Here is a 12,678-nt window from a genome sequence, read left to right as displayed (position 1 = left end):
ATGAACGGGGGAGGGGCAGAGAGAGAGGGAGACACAGAATCGGAAACAGGCTCCAGGCTCTGAGCCATCAGCCCAGAGCCCGACGCGGGGCTCGAACTCACGGACCGCGAGATCATGACCTGGCTGAAGTCGGACGCTTAACCGACTGCGCCACCCAGGCGCCCCCATTTGACTTTAATACTCTGTCTCCAGCATGGTGGTTAGTAGTGTAGACCCTCACCTATTACCCCCACTGCCCTCCAGTCCCTGCTCATGCCCCGGATGCACCAACGTCTATTTGAAGGGAACAAGGTTCGGTTGGTGAAAGGAAGAGAAGCATGCATCCAGCCCTCACAGGTTCACTGGATTTTGCAGAGAAAAGATCCAAGGCAGAAGCTAATGGAACTACTCAAGAGTGATCCTGTGAATTTCTGGGAACAAAGGGATTCCATCCTCCTAAATGATCCAGTATGGCACAGAGCAGGGCCCTGGTGGCCCTCAGCGCTGTCAGGAATCTGGCACTGTTCTGGCATCCCAAGAAGCTTTGCAAGTATCCAGAAATTGTTCTTGTTATGGACGGTATTCTAATGATAGGCGTCATAGCCAAACAAACATCCAACAGGAAACAAAGAAACCAGAGAAAAAGAAGATATACTCTGTGGTCATTGCCACTGAGTCACTAGTTTATAAATACTTCTTGAGGATTCCTAGACATAACAGGGGGACTTCTGGGGGGAAGATACTGAAGTCCTCTTACTAGTATTATAGGTTCTATTTAGTAAGGATGCATTTAGCCATCATAGGACTGTCTCCAAAGCAAATAATGCTGAAGAAAGTTTTTCTAATCTACAAAGAAACATATACATTCATACAAATTCCACTGCAATTACTCTTGTTATTCATGTAGTAGGACAGCTTCCAGCTGAAGGAGTAATCCACCTGAATAAGCATTTCCATGGTGTTACTTTTATATCTGAAAAAGAGTTCTGGTTTTGTTCCCAGCCTCACCTCTGACTCATCATTGTGAAACTAAGAAATCATTTGGCCTCTCAGCACCTCAAAATCTCTCTTCTGTGAATGAGGATAATGGGTAAACCTTCTCTTGCTTCACTGAATTGTTGTGAAGTTTAATTAGATAATGTTTGCACAGCCCTTTGAACTCTACTAATTAAATGGATGTGTAAATATGGTGCTTCCTTTTATCAGGGTGCCTTGACTGAGCCATTTTATAAAGACTTGAAGATGACCATGATAGGATTCCTAAGGAAAGGATTTTTTTTTTTTTTTTAACTCATGCGAACTCGATTCTGAGATTGTCAAATAGGCATCCAAAAATACCCAGCTGGGGTTCTAATTAATAAGGATATAGCCTCAGACTTGCACAAAGGGTAATGTTTACACTTTCATATCAGGGTGAACTTAGCTCCTAGAGTATACTGGTATGCTCTGTGTGTGCTTTAGGTATTGGCATTGTTTGTAAGATGTTATGTTTAGTCATTATAGTTTGGTAAGATAACACTGGTGATTTATTTCATGTCTGTCATATAAGGAATACACAGTAACAGATTTGCGGTCACCTAATAAGAAAGCCCTAACTTTTGAAATATCATGATCCTGTGTAGATAACCCATGGGTTAGTCTACTTATCAATCAAGGAGATTTTCTACCCACAACTGAGAAATCTTAGATAAATCAGAAATCCTCTCACTAAATTTTCTGATGGGAATACTTCCCCCTAAAATAATTATCCCAGTTATTTCTCAAAATTTGTATTAATAATAGGTCTTGTTTTCTGTCAGAAATCTATTCATAGATGGATTGATTGGCTTGGGATTAATTGGCAGGCTTCCAAACCTGCCTTGGGCTTTGGTGTGTAATTATATTTGAAAGCTAGAATTTTTTAATGATGACATTTTAAGTATATAACAATTAAATTTCATTTTTTACTGAATACCCCAGAATAGAGAATTGAAATGTTTCCTCAGGAACTCAGACCGGCCCATATGAGTTTTGAAAACTACTAAGTATCAAGGTGGGAGGTCACGACAGCAAATGCTTCTGTAAATTCCAATAGCTGGTTTATTGTACTTACAATGTTTCTTCTGTCGTATGGACTTCAGGAATACATGCACTGATGGACCAGCGTAATGTAAAAGTACTTTGAACTGTTAGAAACTTCGAATTCAGCTTCTGACTCATATCTTCTGACATATATGTACTGCCCTGAATCTTCATCTGAATAAAAGAGCAGAATTCCAGGGAATTTTTGAATTCTTTAGGCCCTGGTTGAGAACTTAATGAAAAGTGAGGTGCCTTAGTAAACCCTGGGCATAATGGCCCAGATAGGTATAGTGTTGATAATTTCAGAAGAAGACGAATAAGTATTGATTATTGTGATCTAAAGGGACTCTCAAGAAAACACAATACAGATCTAAAACTAAAATATATTGCCTGAGAAGGCACAAAGACAAAATAGAATTTGAGTTTGCTACTACAGGGACCAGGGAATGAATATTCTACTTGTGACTCTAAAATCCTGAATGAATCTATATCCTCACCCACTGGGATTTTTAACTAGGAGGATGAATATTTTAAAAATCAGTCCATTCTCTATTAGTTAATTGTTTATTCACTTACTTTATTACTTTAGCTTGTGCTTTAAGAGAATATTATGTGGAGTGCCTGGGTGGCTCAGTTGGTTAAGGGTCCGACTTCAGCTCAAGTCATGATCTCCTGGCTTGTGGGTTTGATTGAGCCCAGTGTTGGGCTCTGTGCTGACAACTAAGAGCCTGGAGCCTGCTTCAGATTCTGTCTCCCACTTTCTCTCTGCCCCTCCCCCGCTCATTCTCTCTCTCTCTCTCTCTCTCTCTCTCTCTCTCTCAAAAATGAATAAATGTTAAAAAAAATTTTTAAAGAGTATTATGTAGAGTAGTTTAGATAGAGATTTAAAGAGGTCAGTGTGAACCTTGGTGGGCTCAGCCTCATTAATCGTGCCAATGTCATAGAAGTGTCATCCACGAAAACTGTGGCACCTCTTTGAGATCTTCAGTTTGGGTTTGAGTTAGACACACAGGTACCAGTAAATCTAAGTCAATATTCAAGTGAACTGTGGCCGCATTATGAATAGGGAGTTTTCAGGGGTTTTAAGAAAGAGACCATCAAAATGTCATTAATCTGCCTGGAAGTCCATATTCAGACTGCATCCCTCCTTATCGAGTTAGCAGGTGTGCTGTCACAGAGGAAGATTGTTCCCCTGCTCTGGGCCAGGACGTGCCGAATGTCTGAGGATTATTAGACACTCACCACCTGAGTAATTCATTTACTCCAAGGGAGACGTTGAATAAAAATGGTAAAGTAGTGCTCAGATCAAGCAAAAGATTGTCCCTTAACAATCGTGAGAACTTTCTCCTTGCGAATTTGAGGGAAAATGGGAGATTGGGAATTTGATTCCTCCTCCTCCTCTTCCTCAAATAACCAAGTACATTGTTTCCTTTCTTTAAGATTTCTTTTTCTCTTCTCTTCTTTTTTCTTTTCTTGTCAATGTTTGTTTTTTTTTTTTCTTTCTGTTTATCATCTCTACAGATGTCTTTACCAAGTGACTCCCTCTTTGTGTTTAATGATTGGAAGTGTCTGATTGTTTTCCTTGTAAGGCTATAAATTTATTACAAGTCTTATTCTGGTTTTGTTCTTCAGCCCTTCCAAAATGTTCAGAAAGGTGCTGGAAGTCTGGCATTGGGGCTGTTTCCCACTGTGGTTTTTCCTGTGTTTAAATCTCCTATTTCAAGCTTAAGGTTATTCACAAAAAGTTAACAGAGAGCTCCCTACATCTGCATCAGGAGTTACTTCTGAATTCTGTCTAGAGACAAAGAGCTTGTCTCTGAATTCCCCAATGGACAGATCCTTTCTTTACTTATAAGACTGGGTAAGAATCCAGTCTATGTTCACAGGAATAATTTTAGGGATAGTTTCCAGAAGACTTTGTCAAATATATACAATTTATCTAATTTCCTTTGATTTCTTATGCGATTTAGAGTTTTGAATTCTACCTTTCTATCCACTTCTTTTTGTTTTAATTTTTTTTTCAACGTTTATTTATTTTTGGGACAGAGAGAGACAGAGCATGAACGGGGGAGGGGCAGAGAGAGAGAGAGACACAGAATTGGAAACAGGCTCCAGGCTCCGAGCCATCAGCCCAGAGCCTGACGCGGGGCTCGAACTCCCGGACCGCGAGATCGTGACCTGGCTGAAGTCGGACGCTTAACCGACTGCGCCACCCAGGCGCCCCTGTTTTAATTTTTTTTAACATTTATTTATTTTTGAGACAGAGAGAGACAGAGCATGAACGGGGGAGGGTCAGAGAGAGAGGGAGATACAGAATCTGAAACAGGCTCCAGGCTCTGAGCTGTCAGCAGAGAGCCCGACGCGGGGCTCGAACTCACGGACCATGAGATCATGACCTGAGCCGAAGTCGGACGCTTAACCCACTGAGCCACCCAGGCGCCCCTCCACTTCTTTTGTATATGAATATATATACTGTTTGATATATATTTGGGAGTACTGAATTATTTGTTCCTAAAACTATTATTAAATCCTCCGCAAATGTTAGCTGACTAGGTTTTGGAAAATCTTTAACATTGACTTTCAGCTCAGAATAAGACTAGATCTTAAAACAAAGCAGTTTTCCCTGTTCTGAGGGGGATTTAACTTTGCAAGGCAACTGCATTTTGGGGGTTTCTGGCCAGCCAGGAGTGAAAGGAATAAGTCAGAAGAAAATGGGGGAAATAGCTGAGGAAAGCGGAATAATAGGATAAAGGCTATTAGGGTTGTGCTGAGATTTGAAGGAATCTAGAAGAGAGACCATTTTTAGGTTTTTCCATTTTGTTTGTCATGGTGAAGACATCTTTTAAGGGAACAGTTTTGGAATCTGAATACCTTTGGATACTTCCTCAAAACATTAAAAAATGCAGACCACTGGATGTGTGGAATTGTATTCCCTGTATGTTCTAAGACACCTCTCCAATGAACACTTTTATTCACCTCAAAAGTTCTTCAGAATGGCTATTATAATTCTAAATTATCCTTGGTGAAATGATGCCATCTAGAAAGGTAAGTATAAGAATTTGGGATATGGTCGGGGTGCCTGGGTGGCTCTGTCAGTTAAGTGTCTGACTTCAGCTCAGGTCATGATCTCATGGTTTGTGAGTTCGAGCCCCATGTTGGGCTCTGTGCTGACAGCTCAGAGCCTGGAGCCTGCTTCAGATTCTGTGTCTCCCCTTCTCTCTGCCCCTCCCATGCTAATGCTCTGTCTCTATTTCTCAATAATAAATAAAAATTAAAAAATTTTGTTTTAAAGAATTTGGGATTCTTTGGGAATTTAAAGAATTTGGGATTTAAAACAAATTTAAAATTTGTTTTAAAGAATTTGTGTAAACATGTGTAAGAAGCAGGAGTGTACATCAAATGGGGAAGATGATATTGGGTTTAGACTAAGGGAAGTCTGGGAGAGTCTGGGACTGGTCAGTTGAACGTACTACTTATATACCTCATGCCTTAGCCCCCCCAAGTCTAATGGCTGGCCCATCTCCAGCTGCAAACCTGACCAATAGGCCATTCTCCCCAGAGAGAAAGGTTTCAGGAGATTTCACAGATGAAACAAGACTGAGGAAAGTTCCCATAAAATTGTGCTTAGTGACCTGAGGCAAAGTTTTTCCATAGGATTTTCCAAAGTTCAAAATACATATTTTGAATTTTTCAGTCCTCAGGATCAGTTTGAAGAATGGATTTGTCCAGGTTACTCACACCTCTCCTGTGAACCTCTCCCATATAGACATACAACAATAAATAACAGATATAGACAAATTGTGTTGCAAGTAATAAGACCAATTTCCACTAAGGATAAAAGATTTTTAACTGGGTAATCAAAGGATTCCTAAAAAGGGTTCCTTATTCATAAAAAAAATGAAATAAATTCAGCATTTGGGGAGCTTTAACAAAATAAACCAAATTTCAGACTTATTACTAGACTTACCTTATCATTCTAGTTGGAGAGACTAACAGTTTCCTATCATAGCAAGAGACTCAAGGGGCCACAGAGGCACCTGTGGTTTCTGAGTTGAGGTCTTGAATGTTAAGAGTGGTAACAGAGGAAATCTTCATGGATCCGCAATGTTGTTGAATACTGGCTCTCCCTGAACACCCAAACAGCCCATTGATAAGACAAATCTGAGCTTATGATTACAGAAGCATGGGAAAACACTGTCTTGGCAGTCTTTTAGGAGCTGTGTGCACGAGAGCTCTCTACCATCAGCCAACCTGTGAAGGTTGGTTCTGAGCATCTCTTTCCAACTCTGCGTTCAGTGATGTCACTTGCTATCTTGAAGTCAGTCGTGGTAGGGATATTTATGCAATAGAGGAGTATTTATGCCACAGAAATCATCAAATTCCTCAAATCAGCGATTCCCGCCCCCACCCCCACCCCAAGAGCCTATTTATCTGAGTAGTGTCTTGTGGCATAGAAGCAAAGTTGAGATACTTAGAGGTTGAAAATTTGTTTTAAAGCAAGTTTTTTTAATACAGTGACTTGCTCAGGATTGGGTAAGGAGCATAACAAGGATTGGTGGGTACAACAGGGAGAGGGTTTTAAAGCAAGGGGTTTCAAGAGTCTTGGAGAACAAACAGCCATGGAAAAGTCAAACAACTTGATGATAATTTAAATGAGTTTTTAGTAACTTCCAGAGACAGTGAAATTATCTGTAGCTTCTACCTTTCTGAGCAAGGGTTTTCTAGAATAATAAAGTCATGTTGATGAAAACAGTGGAATAGTAAAGTCATATTAATGTATACAGTAAGCTATGTGGGTGTGGATGGTTTCGGTTCTCACATATAATGCTTGAGCCTTCAAATTATATAAGATTTAAGGATAGGTTTCCATGGAGTTATCTTGGCAAAATGTAAGAAATAAGTAAATAAATAAATCTCATAGGAAATAGTTGAAATCACTGTTCATTTGCAAATTTCACAAAATGTAAAAAAAAAAAGAACGATCTGACTCCACATACTAATGGCATTAAAAACCTACTGATATTTAAATATTTACTAAATATTTAAATGGCTTTTAATTCTACTTCACTGTTTTCAAACAGTAAGAATGTAAATATATTGCATTTGTATACTTGGAGAACTAAATATATCATGTCTAAGAAATTTCTTTTCAGTGCCTTTAAAAATGTAATTAATGAGGGGCGCCTGGCTGGCGCAGTCGGTTAAGCGTCCGACTTCAGCCAGGTCACGATCTCGCGGTCCGTGATTTCGAGCCCCGCGTCGGGCTCTGGGCTGATGGCTCAGAGCCTGGAGCCTGTTTCCGATTCTGTGTCTCCCTCTCTCTCTGCCCCTCCCCCGTTCATGCTCTGTCTCTCTCTGTCCCAAAAATAATAAATAAAGGTTGAAAAAAAAAATTCATAAAAAAAAATGTAATTAATGGACAACTTTATACTTCCAATCATTTGCCTCTACAAGACAACAATGTAGATGGATGACTTAGAGTATTTAAGATATCTAAAACAGATTTTGAATGTCCATTTGTTATAATTCCAGCATTGAGTAAAATCTGTATTATTTCTATGATAGGGTCAGAAGAGTACAAGGATCAGTGTTGCTTGGGTGGCTCAGTGGGTTAAGTGGCCAACTTTGACTCAGGTCATGATTTTGCAGTTCATGAGTTCATTCGAGCCTGGCATGGGGCTCTGGGCTGAAGCACAGAGTCTGGAGCATGCTTCGAGTTCTTTGTCTCCCTCTCTGCCCCTCCACCGCACGCCCTCTCCCTGCCCCCCCTCTCAAAAATAAATAAACGTTAAACAATTTTTTTAGAAGTCTGCAAGGATCAGAAATGAATTGAGAGAAGAAAGAAAAGAACATTTAATTTGATGACACAAAAAGACAATGTTTAAATCATAGAAATGGAAGACATTAATTAATTAATTAATTAATTAATTCTTCCTTTACCCTATAGTAAATATTTCTAGTGAGGAATAAGGGCAGTATACAGTTTCTTTTTCTGTAGTGTTTTCTTATTCTTAAAATATTCTCTATTATGAGCTGAAAGTTATTTCCTTTGTTCCCTCATTCTTTCATTTTTCTTTCTGCAAACATGTAGAGTAAATCTACTCTTCATTTAACGTATTGACAACACGACCACGATTATTGGGTTCTGCTTTCGTTTTCAGTTGTTTTTGTTTGTTTTGTTTTTCCTTAGATAGGCAACCTGAGTTTATTCAACCATTCCATTTCAGAGGTATTCAGTGTGTGGACCAGTATTTGTCCATGACTCTTTCTTACCTCTGGGAACCTTAGGTCCACAACAAGATAAGGCGCTGCACCAGAACATAAATCAACATACTTCACTGAAAACACATTGCTATGAATAAATAAAGCTACCTGAATCAAACAATGTGTTTAGTGATATAGTTGTTTTACATTGTGCAGAAGCTTTTTTACCCTGTTGCAGACTGGTAGTAAGCAATTAAACCAACTAGTTCGATAGCACTTGCTCCATATGGCATGAGTTCTAGATACATTCTAATTATCCTTCTCTAGACCAGCCCCTGGATGTAACCAATGACTCCAGAGAGAGTCTGCTAAAAATATAGAGGAAAACATTATATCCTTATATCTGGACACTGTTTGTCTTAGAGTAGCCTAATAGTTTTTAATGAGCTTTTAGTCAAGTAAAGCACCTGGTCAGAATTATACATTTATCCCCTTTTAAATTTTTCTTGCAACTTGTATAGTCCATCATTCCAAAGTGGGCTACCTATTAGCTATTCAATCCAATTTTGTTCATTTACAAATATAGGGCTATGTAGCTATTGCTGTGTTAAGAAAAACAAAAACAAAACTAACTCAATCACCTTAAAGAATCACTTTTTTTTTTTTTATTTCCCATGAATTTGGGTTCAGCTGGTCAGTTACAGTGACCGTGGCTTGTTTCTTCTGATCTTGACTGGGCTTGCTCAAGCATCTGCCTTCAGCTGGTGGTTAGCTAGAGTCTGACTCGTGTAGGATGGCCTCAGCTGAAATGACTCAGCTTCCCTCCACAGGATTTATATCCTCCAGTAGGCTAGCTTGAGCTTGTCCTCAAGGCTGTCACAGGGTTCCAGGAGATATAGGTAGCACACAAGACCTCTTTAAGGATTAGCCCTGCCGCTGGCATAGACGAGAGCAGAGAAAGGCAGAAAATAGACCTGGAGGAAAACAAAGATAAAATAACCATAACAGTGACAGTGTGTTCTTCCAAGTTCTTTATTAAAAATTTGGAAAATGGTACTGACAAATACTTTTCATGGAAGACCTCTGCAGACCTTCCTACAGATGCATTGACCAATAGCTTTGGAATACGTTATTTAACTATCTAGGATTGTACCAATTGGAGCTTTCATCCAACCCACAGTTTTCCATCGTGTAAATAAGGGTTCAGTGAAAAACTTTGTCAAATTTGATGCTGCAACTAAGAAACCATGTGTAGTTTTCTGAACATAAGTGGTCATCACCACATTTAATCATGATAGCAAAATATTAGAGTTCAGGACTGCATAACTTATTATGATAATCCATGTGATAAATTATTTCATGTAGGTTTTAAATTTCAAATAATTGATAAAATGGAAAAATGTTCATAATTTAACTTTAATGGCAAAATGGTAGGATTCATAGTCACAATATAAGCAAAGTTATAGGTATCATATTTTATATCTAATATATAAATATTTTGAAATCCTAGAAATACAATAAAAATGTACTTATTATCTTTGAATGGCATGATTATAGTGATTTTTATTTTTATCTTAAACTTTTAGATTTTTTCTAGATTTTCTACAGTGGACATATGTGGTGTCATCATCAGAAAAAAATAAACACATATTTAAGGTTTTTCTATTTTTTAATTTTCCTAACAATTAAAATCAAGCTCACATTTATCTCTATTTTGAAAATTGTGCATTTGTTATTGCCAGTCTGATATTCTCAGAGCAAATGTAATGAACTATTACAATCGAGAGAGAAATCTGGATCTTTCTCAAAAGCTGGATTTTAGTAACTATTTCATCAACATTTTCATCTTAAAAATATTTTCTGCAGCTATCTATAATCAACTTATGGCTTTTCTAAAAAAAGAAAAGATTTTATTAACCATCTATAAAACTTGCATCCGGGTCACTACAGCTTAAACTAGATCGCTACCCTTTCAGAGCTCTTTAGTAACTAAGAGCAATGGATAAAATCCAAACAACAACTCAGAGAAGTTCACATCGGAACATCGAATTCACCAAGCTTAGATTATTTAAAAAGAATGATCGATAATTAAACATCACACATAAGACTTTTTGTCACCATTAAATGTCTGAATTTTGAACAGATTCTTGGACTGTTTAAGACTCATATCCATCAGCTCGTTCAATATAGCACTGGTCTCGTCCTCAGCAGGTTTGCCAGAACTACTACCTTCCCCATGAAGCTCCATGAGCTTTCCCAATTCAAACTTGAGCTTCTTCAGCACTTTGACTTTTCTGACAAAGATATCATGGAGTGGATAAATAGACTGATAAGGCTTTTCTGATGCTATGTCTTTTCTGATGCTATCTGCAATCAATTTATTGGCCATTTCTTTCAAGTCATTTGTCTGCACCTCTCGGGTCATGATCTCCGTCATCTTTTTCTGAATTTGGTGGACCTGTTGGTGCTGAGCATAAGAGGTCTTCCGAATCTGATTGTCTCAGTTTTTAGTAAAACCAACACAAAGTAGATGAAGCAAATAACCATCAGTAATCTTGACATCAACATGGGCTTCAATCATGGTCTGCCTTTTTTTTTTTTTTTTTTTTTTTTTACCATGGAATACATTTTGTCACGGGTAAGATCCATGCTATGGAAATCAGTCAGGCAGTTTGGGCCCTAAAATCCTCAGTAATTAGACTGAATTTTCTAAATCCAGTTTCATCATTCTGCAGACCAGCAAGGCTCACTTCGAAAACATGACCATTGAGGCCATCAGATCCTATTTAGGTTCTTTGAGTTCTTATAACTAGTGTTTTTCCAATATTTTTTATATTGAACACAGCTGGCGCTTTCACATTATACCCATCTTTCCTATAAAATGGATCAATCACTTTCTTCTTGGCTCCCTTTATGCTGCCTTTCTTAAGGTGCTTGTTCTTCAGATTGCCATGGCACTGCTCAGGGAGCCAAAAGGCTAGGTTTTCTTTTTCTATTGGATTCCAAGAAAAAAATGGGATTTTATTACTATCTGTAGAACAATACTCAATGTCTATGCTAGAACTGATAAAAAGAAGTTCTATGGGCTAGGGTAGGAAAGCATGAGAAAAAAAACAGATTTCAAACATTGACACCTCATTGGTTATATTATTATGTGACTAAGGAATGTATCAGGTAGCTACATCTATTTTAGCACTGACTGTTTCTTTATAGCCATTAAAATCTTAATTGTACTAAAAATCATATGCCATCTGGAATGCATAAGTGGATAATTTAGGTAGAAGGAAGCCTCTGAGCACACAACATTGAGTCCTTTTCATGCAAAGGATGTAGAATGTGAAAATGAGTAAATCACCTGCAAGACCCGGTGTCCACCAGAAACATTGTGACAGACTAAAGATGGCCACAAAATCTTTGATTTTCCTCCCACTGAGAAATGGAGTTTCTGTCTGTCCTCTTAAATCTAACTAGATTCTCTCACTGCTTGACTGATAGAATATGACAGAAATGATATTGTGCCAGCTCCCAGGTTCTAGGCTTAAGTGACCGGCAACTTCTGCTTCCTGTCTCTTGGAGCACTGACTCTTGGAAGCCAGACGCTAGGCTGTGGGAAGCCCAAGCCACAGGAGAGTCCATGCCTGTATGCCCCAGTTGACAGCCCCAACTGAGCTCCGCCAACTATGAGTAACAACTATAGCCATGTGAGTGAGCCATCTTGGACAACCAGCCTAGTCACATTTTGAGGTGACTCCAGCCTCAGCCACTGTCTGAGTCCAACTATGTGAACGACTCCAGTGAAGATCCATCCAGCTGAGCTCAGTCATCCCACAGAACCACGAAATGTAATAATAAAATATTTTAAGTCACTAAGCTTAGGAATGGTTTTTAATTATTAACAAAAATAACTGGAACATTAACCATTGTTAGCTGGTGCTGTTGTACTTGAAATAAAGTTTGAAAATAATTATAGAAAATGCATGGTGATGTAAGATCTCTGTAGAGCGATCTTTCCAACTGCAATGGAGAAATAGTAGAGTTTAGTATATCTTACACCTTTCCAAGTCATATACAGACATAATGAATCAAAGAAGCAAAGAAAAAATAAGAAGAAAGCCCAAAATAACACTTCATGTTTGGAGTTGATAAGATACCACTATGTGTGTGGCACTTTAAAGTTTACCACCACCCTGAGCATTTAAATTATTTTCACTTCATTTTTTTCTTTTTATCGAACCCACCCCCACCCCACCTCACCCTTCTTTGTCTCTACCTCCAATTTCCAAGTAGTTTTCATTCCACCCAACCTCAACAGGAGCCTGTTTCATAGCCATGATGTCCCTATGCTATTTATAGTATGTGAAATATACAAGGATGTGACTCTAGTGAATATCCATCTGGAGAAATCTGATAGCAATCTCTGAGGTGAAAGGGTAA

The 12,678-nt window shown here is 38.5% G+C and overlaps 1 protein-coding gene and 1 pseudogene across 2 annotated transcripts in view; one reads left to right on the top strand and one right to left on the bottom strand.

Annotated features, from left to right (window-relative positions):
- Positions 1–12,678, top strand: part of MTHFD2L (methylenetetrahydrofolate dehydrogenase (NADP+ dependent) 2 like) — a 139,139-nt gene that overhangs the window by 97,320 nt on the left and 29,141 nt on the right. The window lies entirely within an intron of this gene.
- Positions 10,365–12,575, bottom strand: LOC116738035 (annotated as a pseudogene).

Source organism: Lynx canadensis, chromosome B1, assembly GCF_007474595.2.
Source record: "Lynx canadensis isolate LIC74 chromosome B1, mLynCan4.pri.v2, whole genome shotgun sequence".
Lineage (NCBI taxonomy): Eukaryota > Metazoa > Chordata > Mammalia > Carnivora > Felidae > Lynx > Lynx canadensis.
Note: the sequence above shows the minus strand (reverse complement) of the source record. Positions and strands in the feature narration are given on the sequence as shown.